Here is a 16,410-nt window from a genome sequence, read left to right on the forward strand (position 1 = left end):
GCTAAATAAGAACCTTGGATTGTTTTGGCTATTATCTATGATATGCTCTGCCCTGGCAGCTTTTAGAGCCTGTCTATAGCTGGACATACTGTGGTCACACTTTATATTAGGTGGCCTTAACTACTATGTACTTACATCAAAAAACAAGTACAATGTACTTATTGTGTTCATATTCTATTGCAAAACACTTCTGCTGCTATTGAGGTGGGATACGGGTAAGGTTAGGGACAGGTTTGGTGGTATGGGTAGGTTTAAAGGTGGGTTAAGGTTTAAGGGATGGGTCAACAGTGTAATTATAAATGTAATTACATAAATTAATTACAGATGTAATTATATATAGGTATTTTTAAAAATATAAGTACAATGTAAAAACATGTATGTACACAATAAGTGCATTGTACCAAATGATTAATTTAAATGTAAGTACATAGTAGATAAGGCCACCTAATATAAAGTGGGACCCATACTGTTTTTCCACGCAATTCTAAAAACTTCCAAGTTAGTTTTTCTCCATTTGCACTCAAGATTACGAGTTTCTTTCTTCTAAAAGACTTTCAAATGCCAATATTTTATTCACAATAGAGCTTAACAAATGTTTAAACTGAGAAATTTTACACTTTTATCCACTAAATGATGTCACGGCTGACTCAAAGCCGTGACAAAAGTTTGGAGGACATAGTCAGTTTGGGTTGGTTGCAATGAAAATGTTTATTAACATAAATAGAAAAATAAATCAGCACAGTCAAACACAATTTTCAGACACATCATTAATCAAAGCATCAGACAGTTTAAAGTAATAACAATATCCAAAATAAAGAAAGACCAAATGCAACCAGGAGCAGGATCCCACCATGCCGACAAAGCCTACGCTTTATAGAGGGAAGAACAGGTGTACACGGTTCACTTGATGAGTCTCCCAACCACACCCACTGGCCGGCCGTAGCAGGAAGAACAGGAGACCTGTCACAATGAGCTCATTTCAAATTTGATGCCTGCTACAAGTCTAAAAAAAGTTGGTATGGGGGCAACAAAGAGCTGAAAAAGCAAGACATTTTGAAGAGACTCAGCTGGAAGAACATCTAGCAACTAATTAAGTTAATTGACAACAGGTCTGTAACATGATTAGCTATAAAAGGGATGTCTTAGAGAGGCAGAGTCTCTCAGAAGTAAAGATGGACAGAGGCTCTCCAATCTGTGAAAGAGTGCTTAACAAATTGTGGAATACTTTAAAAACAACGCTCCTCAACGTCAAATTGCAAAGTCTTTGCAAATCTCATCATCTACAGTGCATCACATCATCAAAAGATTCAGAGAAACTGGAGAAATCTCTGTGCGTAAGGGACAAGGCTGAAGACCTTTGTTGGATGCCCGTGGTCTTTGGGCCCTCAGACACTGCATCACTCATCGGTATGATTCTGTCATTGGCATTACTAAATGGGCCCAGGAATACTTCCAGAAACCACTGTCAGTAAACACAATCCACCGTGCCATCTGCAGATGCCAACTAAAGCTCTATCATGCAAAAAAGGAAGCCATATGTGAACATGGTCCAGAAGCGCCGTCGTGTCCTGTGGGCCAAGGCTCATTTAAAATGGACGGTTTGAAAGTGGAAAAGTGTTCTATGGTCAGATGAGTCCAAATTTGACATTCTTGTTTGAAATCACGGATGCCGTGTCCTCGGGTCTAAAGAGGAGTGAGACCTTCCAGCGTGTTGTCAGCATTCAGTTCAAAAGTCTGTAGCTGGCATCAAATTTGAACTGAGCTCATTTTGTGCATAAAACTGTAAAGTTTCTCAGTTTAAACATTTGTCATGTTATCTATGTTCTACTGTGAATAAAATATTTGCTCGTGATTTGAAATTCTTTTAGTTTTCATTTTATTCAAATTTAAAACACATCCCAACATTTCTGGAATTTGGGTTGTACATGTATAAGATTGTAAAATTAATTCATACTGAGATATCTCGACTTCAGCCATCTTGCATGATTTTTAAGCAAATTGCATTCTGGGATTGTCTTGTTCATGACGGGCATATGCAGTGTGGCCTTAGAAGTTATCCAAAATCAGGCATTGTCGAATACCTTGTGTAAAATTACAGACAGTACAAAATCACAAGGTGCTATGATTTGTTTGCTTTCAGACATATCTGCTAATCAAGAGCTCAAACAGACCTTTCTCCTCCTAATATTTCCCAGACTCGTAGTGTCTGTATAATATCACAAGCATGGCTAAAGCGCTTTTGTTCCCAGTGGACCAGAGACACTGAGCATTTCCAGCAATAAACACTGAGCTGTATTGTCTCTTTTTCTGTGCAAGAGGTTTCTCAGTGATTTCAGTGCCACAGACTTGAAGTGAGGCACAGCAGAATCATGGGAAAATAGCTGAACAGACAGACAGAGAGAAAAAAAAAGAAGAAGAATATTTTGGAAAGACCGGAGTGCTGGATCTATCAAACAGCATTCATTCATTACAACTCATTTTATCATCCAAGCATTTTTATAAATTATCATGGAATGTCCTTTTGATGTTGCATTTCAAATAGCTTTGTTTACCAGTGCAGTCAACAAATGTCTTTCCAATTCGTTTCCATGCAGAGTGACAGGAATCTGTTTTGCTGTAACTAATTATAATCTTGAAAGACAGCCTTGAAATTTCAAATCACAATAAATATCAATGAGCATGACAATACTTTATTGTGTTTTTTTCTTATACTTTTAAAACACTTAAACCACTTTTGCTTTCTATGAATTACACAACAGCACAGCAGCACTGATTCAATACTCAACACATTTTCCCAACTAGTTATAAATTGTGAGCTTAATTGACCTAATTATGAGATGATTCCTTTAGCAATATAAAGTATACAGTGACCATACAAGTATAGTACATGGAATAGCTGAAGCTTTTCGCTATATATTTGATCAACTTTTTTTTTCTTTTTTTTTCTTTTGTGGCTGTTTGTCATTTTGGCACATTGTCATTTTTTAATGCGGCCAATATCAGATTCCAGTGTGAACTGATCACGGTCCTGAACTGACCTGCATGCACAAAATATCCAAAACAAAACAGCAAGAAGCGTGGTTATACAGAAGTGAACACGGAGGCCACTGAAGTAAACATTTATGCATTCATTTATATGCTGATGTGCAGTGGAAGCCAGTGAAATCGTGAGCAGGCGATAAGGAGGATGAAGATGAAGAGAAAGAGAGCAAGTTTTTAAATATAGATAATAAATTTAGCTTGTATAGAGCTGTTACTATAATAAACCGTAAAACAACACCTCACTGTCTCTCCACTGACTACCATTATATAAAATCTTTTCACATGTATGACAAATGTTGATCTAGAGTGATCTATAAGTCAAAATTATTCTGATATGTCTGTTCAGACTGTGGTCACACTGCAAAACATCAGCACTCTATCAGATTTAGGACCACATACAAAGTGGCCCAAATCAGAATCTAAAAGATCTTATTGAGCTGAACTGAACTGAATCAACACTGAACTGACTAGTGTTGAATAATGACTCTATTGTCTAAAAACAGCTGCTTTATAGCAGAATTAGGATTTTTGAAGTTTGCATCCTTTATATATTACTTTCTGCAACAATTTCTATTATTTGAAGTGCTATACGTTAAAACAACGGTGACTTGACTATTACCATTTTACATGATATTTGGTTAAATTGATTCATAAGCAAACATAAATGTAATGCAACTTATTTCTAGTTCCTGTGCAGAGAGGACAAATCATGTCACTGCGAGTGCATAAGTGCAGTCAGACTTACTGACCTGCTGTCCAAACCTGACTCCAAATCTCCACACGGCCATGAAGAAGGCACGATTTAATACTTGTGTGTAGATTACGCATGCTCTTGGAAGACTTTCACATGCTACCCGGCCACGGCTGGCATAATCGCTCACAGCTTTCTTCTTGTTCTGATGCAACTGGAATGTTTTGTTTTGCTTTTATACCCCTTGTAATGCTACACACCAACATCAGGATGCCCAAAGGTCTGTCTAATAACGTCTGGCATGCTGGCTTGATCCAGCTTAGCTGATGTGCAGTTTTTATGCGTTCCAGACGCTAGATCGCATGGACTCAGAAGCTTCCCAGATGTGCTGGCTCACAGTGTTGTGGAGCCACAGCTGTACAGGAGAACAGACTTCACACCGATGAATTGGGTGGGTCTGACATTGAGCACCCAAGGGTCCGTTTAGCGTGATGTTTTTAGACAGCGGTCTTCCCAAGAAGGACCTCTTTAAACAGACTTACAGGTTGAGTTTTGGATTTAACTGACATTTGTGTGTAAATATGAATGATTAATATGAGCAGGCTACTGTTGAATTATGTATGTTTACAGTAACATCGTGTTTATTAAGTTTTATTGAATTCTATTCAGTGTGCAATATTAAATGCAGAACTTGCTTACAAAAATACATAAAATGATGGATTATAAAGTTATTTATTGAAAGTTCTGTTTGAACTGTTGCCCTGTGAAACAACGTTTTGATTTAAATCACATGACGAAGCAGATGTGTTATAATTTTGACTTTTAACTTTCCATTTCTAGTGCGATGGATAGTCTCACCAGATCGTTCTCATAGTCAAAGCTGCAATGGAGAATTTATTGTACATCTCTGAAGAGCGAATACTTTGTGAAACTTGCCTTAGTTTTCCATCTGTTAGTTCAATGACACAAGCAGCTTCTCACTTTCCAAAGTATTCCTGACTATGATCATTAAACTGAGATAAACAAGCTGCAAAACAAAATGAGGAGACTCATTTAAGCCAGGTCACATCATTTTATTATGTAACTACTTTACACAATTATGTAACTGAATTGGGACATTATTATGCCATCTGAAAGTTAAAATATAGTGTTTAATATATTTTGTTTTGTTCACTACAGATGATATAATAATATTATAGATTTACAATAATGGTACATATACTATACAATAACACACACACACACATATTATGAAGTTGTAATTTACAGAAGCTGTTGCTTGTGCCGATGCTTGTGACTTCTAAACTGCACAGACATGTTTTCTCCAGAATGTTTCTCATCCAATGCTTGACATATTTGTTTAGATTAAAAAGAGAAGAAAAAAAAAACAATCACTTCAGGGTTCTTATAAGATCAACAGCCCAGCTTTTGTGGAACATGGACAAAAGGAAAAAAACTCAGAGGTTGTCCTGCGTTTTTTTTGTACCAGAAAAACCAGTTAATGTAGAAGAGCAAGACTGACAGTGTTCATCAGGGTGAAATGACTGCCTGTTTGCAATGGGGTTAATGGTTTTAAATTGTTCTCCAGGTTTACTCCTATAACAGAGTTGACCTCTTGATCAGTTCATGCAGGTGTTTGAAATCGCCTGACCTGATGTTGCTCCCCATGCTGGCAACAACAGCATACAAAATCTCTAGCAGCTTGCTGCAAGTTTGACTGCTTGAGAAAGTCAAGTTTATTCTGATCATTCTGTTCAAACATTCCAATTTTCTATTTAATTTAAATTACTTTACAAAGCTCTTTTTTCACATTACACTTCAAATCAAACCTGTAAGTCAAAAGTGACAGTAAAAGTAAATGTTCTTGTACTTAAGTAAGATAAAGGAGAAACCTTGAGAGGAACTGTCATGAATCCTGTCCGTGGCCTTCCATCTGCTCACCACCAGAGGTCGCCTTCCAATTACATTGACTCTCACACTACACAAACTGTTACATGTCACCCTGGACTACATTTCCCATGTTCCATTGCACTGATTGCAGTCTCACCTGCAGGCAATCACACACACTTTAAATACGAGGCCCTAACCACTGTTCAAGGCCGAGTATTGTTTAGCGTTTATCACTCTGCTAGTGATAGCTACATTAGAGTCAGTCTAGTTTCTCCAGTCTTAGTTCCCCTTCGTATCTAGTCTTGTTCTTTGCCTGATTTACCATGTTTAGATCCTAGCCTGTGTAATAAAGTTTTGCACGTCTCTCTCAGTTGCCTCGTTACAGGAACCACACACAGTTCTTATAACCATATTCAACCTCTTGAAGGTTTTCATGTTTTATTTGTTTTACAGCACTGATACACTGATGATTTGATAGCATTTTGACCCTGATCTACAGAAAAATGTTTTCATGTGAGAGTGAAAAAATGAAAAGAAAATTGAATAATAATAATAGCTTTGCAAATCTGGCACCTCAATTTTCCCCCATTTTTCTTTGCAGAATTGAACATTAACAAGCCATTTGCTATATAGCACTACACATCGTGGCAGTCGTGGCCTAATGGATAGAGAGTCGGACTTATAACCCGTGGGCTATAAGGTCGTGGGTTCGAGTCTCAGGTCCAGCAGGGATTGTAGGTGGGGGAGTGAATAACCAACACTCTCTCCACCCTCAATACCACGACTGAGGTGCCCTTGAGCAAGACACCAAACCCCCAACTGCTCCCCGGGCGCCACAGCATTGGCTGCCCACTGCTCCGGGTGTATGTTCACTACTGTGTGTACACTGGGATGAGTTAAATGCAGAGCACAAATTCCAAGTATGGGTCACCATACTTGGCCACACACCACTTCCTTTCCCTTAAGTTGTTTAGGTTTCATTCGCGTGCTTGAGAACAGATCATCAGGTTTCCTTGTGTTTCGCTGCATTCATTCAGCCCATTCTCACCATCGTGTCAAATTATATCTATATCATTATGTGAGGAACTGAGTGAAAACTGAATTTTAATCACTGAGAAACTTGTTTTCAGTACTTGTTCCAATATTAGTAATGTCCTTTTGCTTTTGAAAAATTTTACTTCTGTTTTGAATGTGCATAATACAGTTTGTGAACACTGTAAAAAAGTTGTTTCTGAGAAATATCCATCTGTGTATAAACAACATATAAAGCTAATAGCATGTTTCCTAATAATATCACCTAAAGGCAGCACGTACAAGGAACATTTTACAATTGTTAGGTCAGACAGCTATACTGTACTATCTTCATGGTCTCTCCCTGTGTCTAGGCTAAAAATAGATAAATGGAGTGATTGATGTTGCAGTCAACTGATGGCTTTAAATGGCTCATGGTTACATTCCCAACATCCACATGATGATTATTCACTACTTTAAGCTTGATTCAGAAGCATGCCTCATAAGCACATATTAATTCACACGAGCTTTAAACTGTAAGTCATATTTAATTGGAATGTTTCAATAATCTAAAATTTGGCAAGAAAAACTGAATGTAATAAAGTACAAATACAAAAATTCCTGGGATCTGTGGTGTTTAATTCTGAAAGGGACTTTGAAAGGGCTCTTTGTGCTTTGCAAAGATTCCAGCGTTCAGCTAATCAAATGGATTAGAGGGGCTCTGAAAGCCCTCCAATTTAAAACAACCAACCATGCAAAATAAACAGCCTTCCACCATCTAGTGTTGTTTGTGTGTTTGGTGAATGGACTCATACTGAAAACTGAAGTTTTTTTTTTTGTATTATTTGACAAAAAGAAAAAATCTTCAGTAGTGATGAATAAGACAATTTATTTTTATAAGTGGCTATGTAAGTAATTCAGCCTATTCATTTGGAAGAGTTTTATTTTATCATAATTTAAATCATAACTTAATTAATCTACTCAAACTGAACTTTTCAGAGTAAACTATTTTGTTTACCTGAGTTAAATGTATGGGTGATATTAAAATATGGCCACTTGTGGACCATGTGGATGTTCACAAGTAAACATTTTAGGGTATGTTTACATGACAGTAATGTACTAAAAGTGGAAACATTTTCTTTTGCATTTTTAAAAAGTTGTACATGCAAACAGCAATGCTATCAAAAGGATACCAGTTTAACACAGATCTGTGACAATGACTAAAAATGCTAGATTATGCAGGTATTCCAGTAGTTGGTGATGTCACTTTGTCACCCTCAGCTCTATCTGTACGGTGCGAGCCCCGTGGGTCTGCCATCCTCCAGCGTCATCCAACGGAGCTGGTGGGATGGAGCGACGAGGCGCAGCCAGAGGAGAGGAGTCCTGAGGCGATGGCGGGTCGACGCCCAACCAAGGCGGAGACGGAGGGACGAGGGAGCCCGGTGGAGCTGGTGGATCGAGGGGTGACGGTGGAGGCGAGGGAGCTAGGAGCCGAGGTGGAGTCACTGGGTCTACGGGCCGAGGCGGAGTCCGGGCCTCAGAGGCTGGAGGCGGAGGTGAGGGATACTCCAGCTCCTTTGGATGTTACTACGGTGCGAGGACGCACCTTCCGGGGGGGTTGAGTTGACTATCCTGTGTGTGTTTTGCTCCCCACGTGTTCCCTGTGACCCAGTTTTTCCCTCATGTTGATTGTTTATTTGATTCCAGGTGTGTCTCATCTTCCTCCCTTATTTCCGTGTGTTTATAAGCCCCAGTGCTTTCAGTTAGTGTTTGTCGGTTCTTAAACGTCATTCCTTGTGTTTCCTGTGCCTCCTATGCGCCCTGTTGGATGATTACAGACTCGTTTTTGTGAGTTCCTTGTCTCCTCGTTCCTTGCTCCGTGCTCCCTGGCAAAGTGTGACAATAAGTTTGTATGAAAATATTAAGTGCTTATATTGTACAACATACATAAATATACATCACACTAATTTCAATAATATGCACGTAATAGTGAGATCTTTCCAACAAAATACCCTATTGCAGAGATAACATCAGTAAGCCTTCCTGAAGTGACGGAGAATAAATCTGTCCCAGCAGGATCAGGCGTTATCTTTACTGATGCAGGAGTGAAGGGGGGCTTTCTTTGGTGTGACTGGAAAAAGTAGTTCTTGTGTAACAGAGCTCTTAACAGTTTCCTCTACAAAGGGAACCTTCCATACCGACTGTCTAGAATTCCTTTTCCTGACTTTTAAGGGGTCAAATTGTCTACTGTATCTTTGTTTCTCATTCCTGCAGTCTTTTCAGATCAAACACACATTTGCACACACACATAAGTCATTTATTGCATGAGTGTTTAGAAACATATTTGTCATATTTGTAATGGAGACAGTGTCATTTGATTGTAGTCGTGGGGTGTTTATGTTCATCTAGTGGTGTCAAACTTTGCTACATGGACCACATTACACCCAGATTTCTGTGGTCAGTGGCAACCGTTCAAAACAGTGCTTCCCAGGAGATACCACTACACCATTAGTAATGACAGCAAATGCAAAACAGTCATCTCTCTAGTGTTAAAGCAGCTCACTCTCAGAAAAAAAGGTTCAAAAGCTGTCACTGGGGCTGTATCTTTTCAAAAGGTACATATTTTTACCTAAAGTGCAGATATTAATACATAAAAGGTACAAAAGTGAAACCTTTGAAAAGGTACCGTCCCAGTGACAGCTTCTGTGCTTTTTTTTTTTTTTTGAAAGTGCATATTCTTAAAGTGCCCCTATTATGGGTTATAAAAGGTTCATACTTTGTTTTTGGGAGTCCCCAACAACAGATTGACATGCATGCAAGGTCAAAATACACTTTCATTGTCTTATAATATGCATTTATTTTGACCTTATTTGCTCAATGACTCTCAAACGATTCGCTCAACGATTCATTTTTCCAAACCCCTACTTTGCATGACGCTAATCTGCGGTGATTGGTCCGATTGGTCTCATTTTCATTTAATCATGCCTGTAATGCCTGATAAAGCAGCATTTGTGAGCACAGTGCTGCTTTGTGTACAGTGTTACTGGGGAAACAGCTATTTTTACCGCTCCAAAAGTGGCACCTAGTGGTAAAAAATGTATTTGCATTTTCATTCAGACCAAAGTGAAAAGACAAACGGGATGCCAGGATGCTTCCAGAGTAGTCCGTTGCCCTGCGGGATTCTGGCTTTCAGCATTAGTCTTGGAGTTCACCAAGGATTGGTCCTCTCACCCTTTCTATTCATCCTATGCATGGACACAGTAACGCCAGACATCTAGTCGCCACAGCCGTGGAAACTCCTGTACGCTGACAACGTCCTACTCGCCAGCAAAGAGCGCCAGATCCTCAGTGACCAAGTGCAACAGTGGAAAGATGAGCTGAGTGAGACTGGTCTGCGGCTCAACTTCAGGAAGACCAAGTATGTGGAATGCGGCCCAGAAACCATATTATCATCATAGATGGTCAAGACCTGAAGAAAGTGGACTGCTTCAAACAGACAGCGACAGCCTCTTAGATGCATGCAGTGGTGTATAAAGGACCTGAAAGCCGTACTCAAGTAAAAGTGCAGATATCTTACCCAAAAATGACTTTGGTAGAAGTTGAAGTCAGCGTTTAGAATATTACTTGAATAAAAGTCTTAAAGTATGTGATATTTATTGTACTTAAGTACGAAAAGTATTTTTTTATTCTTAAACATACTTAAGTATTGAAAGTAAAAGTGCAAGTAAAAATGGAAAAGACGCAAATAAATACAGTATATAAATACTGCATATAAAAAATGTTCATACAAAGCTTGAGTAGCAAGATTGGGTCACACTTTATATTAGGTGGCCTTAACTACTATGTACATACATCATAAAATAAGTACACTGTACTTATTGTGGTCATATTGTATTGTAAAATGCTTTTGCTGCTATTGAGGTGGGATACGGGTAAGTTTAGGGACAGGTTCGGTGGTATGGGTAGGTTTAAGGGTGGGTTGAGGTATAAGAGATAGGTCAACAGTGTAATTATAAATGTAATTACAGAAATTAATTACAGATGTAATTACATATAGGTCTTTTTAAAAATATAAGTACAATGTAAAAACATGTATGTACACAATAAGAGCTTTGTATCAAATGATTAATTTCAATGTAAGTACATAGTAGTTTAGGCCACCTTATATAAAGTGGGACCCAAGATTGTGTTCAGTTTTAACTCTTTCTTGATTTTGTATTTTTTGGTAAGAATAAGCACTTCATCCGGTACTTGGTGTCTTTCATTCCAACATAAGAAAACATTTCTGGAATCTGCATCTGAAATAGCATTTAGATGTATTTACACAGTTTATGTATCTCAGAGGGGAGATGTATGCATTTAAACTGCAGATACAGATGCATAAATAGGCCGAATGTTTTGTTTTTAACATAAAATGTTGAATAGTGATATTTGAAATCATTTAAAACATGAAAAAAAAAAATAGTCAAAATGTGAAATTAAAACCGCCAGTAGGTGGCAGCAAGTGACTGTTAATGAGTGAGTCGATTCAACCGATTCATTCAAACATCTGTTCATTCAGAAACAAAGCATTTGCCTGTGTTAATAAGTGAATCAATGAATTATTTATTCAACCGATTCGTTCAAAAAGTTGATTCATTCAATGAGTAAACACCGTCCATTGCTCAGAGACGCAAAACAGTGCTGTGATCTTTGTTTGGAACTATTTTCGTTGACAAAATTGAGCAAAAACAAGCAATATTATGTCTAAAATGGAAGTCAATTATTGCTTTACTGAACTTGTATAAAATGATTAAATGTGTTATCATGATGATATCTGCAGAAAAACGGTACTCTTTGTGTGATATAGATTAAGTTAACTATATTAAATTACATCAATTTAAAAAGCTTACAGAAGCATTTTCCCCATCTACAATTTAGAATGCCTGGAATTCTGAGTTTTAATAGATTAATAAATCAAGGTGCGTGCACTCTGTGTGTGATTTGGTGAAATGCTCGATAACCTCAGATCACACATCATTACAACAACATTTGCCATATTATCGCAGACGATGCTGTATATCACACTCCCCAGACTCGACTTGAAAAGAAAATGAAATGATCTGCGGTTGTGCGTGCACTTGTTTGCACAACATGAGCAAAGGTGTTTTTAGGAGTCTAACTTGCAAGCGCCAGACCACTCATTCGTCAAATCTGCTTCCCTGCAGTCCATGTAAAAGTATACATTTTAATTAGGAAACGTAGTGGAGTAAAGTTAAAAGTTGGCTGAAATATCACAACCCAAGTAAAGTACAGATACTCCCAAAAATACTTTTATTACTTCATTACATTACACCACTGGAAGCATGTGCATGTCAACGCTGCCTGGTCAAAATGTTGCCAAGTCACGTGAGCCCTATGCAATCAATGAGGCACCCAATACCTCTCAAGTTGAAGATATACAAAACTGGAAGTGGAAAGAAATGGCAGACCCTGCAACAGTGTGGGACAAATGCTAAGAAAAGAAGATTGATGACGCAAACATCATTGTTGTTAGAACCCAAAAGTACAATGCGAAAAAAACTGTGGGGCAGAGTTAGGAGGAATTTAATTCAGGTTCAAATAAATTTATGAATCAATTTCAGGAAAAAAAGGCCATTGTCTATTGCCAGTATTTTGTAGTACCATATAAAGCACCGCTCATACAGAAGTCACTTGGTACTTTTGGGTCCGAATGGCAGAGATGTTTGCACCATCGAGAGTGAGTACTGTAATTACTCGTGACAGCTGTTTACCACTGTAACGTGGTAATAAAGATGGGGATGACACCAGTATAACTGTGTGATTGAAGTATTTGCCCCTTTGGATTTACCAGTAACACTTTATATGTACACAACAGTACTTGCATTTGTCTGTTTATAAGACAAGCAGCTGTGTGACCGGGAGCACGCAAAAGTAAGATTATATGTCATAAATATCTGTTGACTCCTGCAAGTTAGGACAGATTGCTTTCATAACAATTTTGAACTGCTTCAGAGTTCACACGAACAGATGCTGAGAAATCTTTCTGAAGATAAAAATGCTTTATGGCAACAAAGTTCTTTATATGAAAATACTTTTGGCAGAAATGTTACACTGTTCAGTAAGACTCCCCAGTAGCAGTGCTGAAAATTAGCTTTATCATTATTGTTTTGTATATTCATTTTCAGACAGATTTATTAATTTATTAATTCTTATACCTACTGCATGAATTGTTTGAATGACTCATATCATTCCAAACCTGTATGACTTAATTTCTTCCATAGAACATAAACAAAAGATATCTTTAGGAATGTCTCAATTGTTTTTGTCCATACTAAAAAGGCCAGTGGTAATGAAAACTGTTTGGTGACCAAATTTTTGTAAATACCTCCTTTTTTTGTACTGCATAAAGAAAGTTAGTAAATTATGACATCGCTTTTTATCAGTTTTGGTGTGAACTAACACGTTAATCACAATCTCATATTGGGTGTTTATTAGTGCTTATAAAGCACATATTCTGCATGACCATATTCTACATCCCTAATCCTACACAACACCTAAACTTAACAACTACCTTACGATTAATAAGCAGCAAATTAGGAATTTATTGAGGCAAAAATTGTAATTAATGTTTATTTAATAGCAAGAATTGGACCTTAAAATAAAATGTGGTGCTGTGATGCGCACCTGAAAATATAAAGTCACTCTAGCATTATCGTCCAAACTATTGTTAAATGACTCAGACTACAGCAAAAGCTCTAGCATCCTTAGAGTTACTGAAGAGACAGCTGTTTAGTTTCCCATCCAAACATTTAGTCATTTTCAGCAATTACTTCAACTTGCCCACATAATCTTCCACTTCTTGTATCGTGACCATGAATGAAAATAACATTCTCATATTTGTACTATACTATAACTTCATTTTGCCTTTTTGGATTGTGTACAGGTAAACAAACGTCAGATGGAACTATTATTTTCTCCAACTTCTCTGAGTAAATCTATAGACTGCGCTGAACTTGTATGAACCTTTTAAACCTACGACAGTCATGGCAGTATCTTTGCTTTGCTGTTTTTGGATTGTGTGCTGCCCTCTGGTGCAGATCTCCAACTAATTGGCTCACTCTTTAGAGAGGGGGGAGAGATATGAGGGTCTTTAATCTGGAAAATGCGTCTCATTCCCACCAGATGGTTTTAATGAGTGTGGCAGAAGCCAATCCAGAATCCCAGTGAGTGGAGTTGGCGTCTCTGGGCCTGGGCTTATTCCATTGGGCCTCTCTGATGGCATTCTGCTTTCCACTAAGAATAAAACTCCTTCATAAGTCCTCCACTCCTGCTGTAACCTCTGCATGTCCCAAAGTGCACACAGAAATGTTAATTGCAAAGGGTGAAGAGTGTAGCGATGACATATGTGCGGACAGACAGCGCTTATGTGGTCCGCTCTGACTGTGCTCACACTAATAAAGAGATTCACACACTCAAATACAGTTAATCACACTGACACACGTGCTTTCTGAAGTACATGCTGTATTATATGAGGTACAGTTCCTCCTGCTCTAGAGCTTTATGACTTTAAAACATGTACAGAATGCTGCTTTACTGCAGACACAGTTTAGTCAGTCAATCCAAACTCATTTAATTTTCTCAGCGATATTGTCGGATAAATTTTTTTTTACTTTGTCATTACCTTTGACGCTATACTGAATGCATGCATATTAGCATGCATATTACTAGCATTATAGATAATTATTAGTACTTCTAAAGCACATTTTAATGCCTTTCTTCAAGACCTACAGTACCACAACAACTGCCTTACTTACAATCAATAAGCAGTAATAGGAGAATTTTCTATGTGTTCCTTGATCTGTTACCCTAAATTTTAAAAATATTAAAATATTAACAGTTTCTTGACTGATAATGTAGTCAGTGCACTTATAATATTTTACATCAAAACAGAGAAACATAAGCAGTGTTGCCAAGTCTGAGGCTGTTTTTTTAGTCCGCAGTTTAAAGCGAAACCCCCCACCTGAAATGTGATTTTGACCTAGGTGTAAGGAGGTTTTGAGCCCCTGAAATGTGATTTTGACCTAGGTGTAAGGAGGTTTTGACCCCCTGAAATGTGATTTTGATAGCCATCTTCCCCTGGTAAATTTTGGGTTTTGAGTACCAATTGGGCTGGTTTTGTTACGAAGGCCTGGCAACTCTGAACATAAAGCCATTTTTTAATAAACATGGCATTATATATTACAAAAAGTGTCTCTTTGAGGAAATACTTTTGTTCTTCTTTTGCTAAATGCATGAATGTAAATTTTAGCATGCTATAATCATAATATGGCTTTATTATGCAGGGATGTGATTTTTCCGGATTAATCCGGAATTCCGGATTTTCCGACCTGAAAATGTGACTTATGTGAATCATGCAGATCTGTAAAAAAAAAAAAAAAAAAAAAAAAAAGGGGGGGGGGGGGGGGCATCTCACAGCCGTCACCATGGTAACCGTCAAGTATACACAATGCGCGCGGGCGCGTTTGAAGTTGCGCTGTTTGACGTGACGTATGTGAGAGTGCAGCGTATGAACAATATCACATATAAAATGTCCAAAATAAAACTAACCGCGGAAGAGATGAAAAAACATCACCTGTCTGCAAAAATTACGGCACGGGACAGAGCAAAAGAATTTGGTAATGACTTTTATGAGGATGGGGGAATGATGTTCTGTAAATCCTGTCAGCACTCCGTCGATTACTTGAGGCGACAGACGGCACTGGAACATCTCAAATCCGCTCGCCACAAGAATCGAAAGCAAAGTTCTGTTGCTAAGTTTTATTTAAAGTAATATTTACTTATTGTGTTGTAAAGTTAGGAAAACTGTTTTCTCTTAATACATCCTAAATGAGAACGTATTAGTGCTGGGTGGTGTATTTTTCAAATGCCGTGACATAGCTGTGCAGAGATGGAGAGAAAAAAAAATCAAAGGCCAACAAAGTATCAAGTCACGATAAAGTCACGATTGTCTGTAAAGCGAAAAAAACCTTTATCCTGACATCTGCGTGTTCTGCACGTCTCTGTGAATGAGCGCCGCAGTGTCAACTACTACACATACTCAAGTACGCATGACGCTCGGCAGTCTCACTATATGAGGACATGAACTTCATCTCCGACTTCATCCGAGTCACTGCACCAAGATATCTCCATTTCACTGAGAAAACTATCGTCAGATACACACGCAAACTCAAAGCTCTTCACTACAATCCGCCAAAATAAAAGTTTGTTTTAACTTTGACAGAAATTTTGACAGAAATATATTCCTATATTGTGTGGTAGAATGAACTTCTCAAAGTAATATTAATAAGGAATATCAAACAATTTCTCAATTTTTGAATCCATGTTTAAAATTTAACCAGCCTAAGCATCTATTGTGCACCACATTGCCAATGAAAAGAAAATTGCTAATGTTTCATCAGTAAATTTTTATAAATAGTACATTTGTTTTTATGCAATGGTTATATATTATGTTTATAATATTAAGCCCTGTCAAGTAAAGAAGAATATACAGGGGGGTGGGGGCTTTGTGGGGGTCATCCTACCACCCAGCACTACAACGTATTAACAGTTTGTATAGCTATTTTGTTTTGCTTTGATATATTTACATTTAGTAATTTATCCAAAGTGACTTACAAATGAGGACAATGGAAGCAATCAAAATCAACAAAAGAGCAATGATATGCAAGTGCTATGAGAAGTCTCATTTAGCTTAACGCAGTACATGTAGCAAGGTT

Source organism: Barbus barbus (genome assembly GCF_936440315.1).
Source record: "Barbus barbus genome assembly, chromosome: 40".
Lineage (NCBI taxonomy): Eukaryota > Metazoa > Chordata > Actinopteri > Cypriniformes > Cyprinidae > Barbus > Barbus barbus.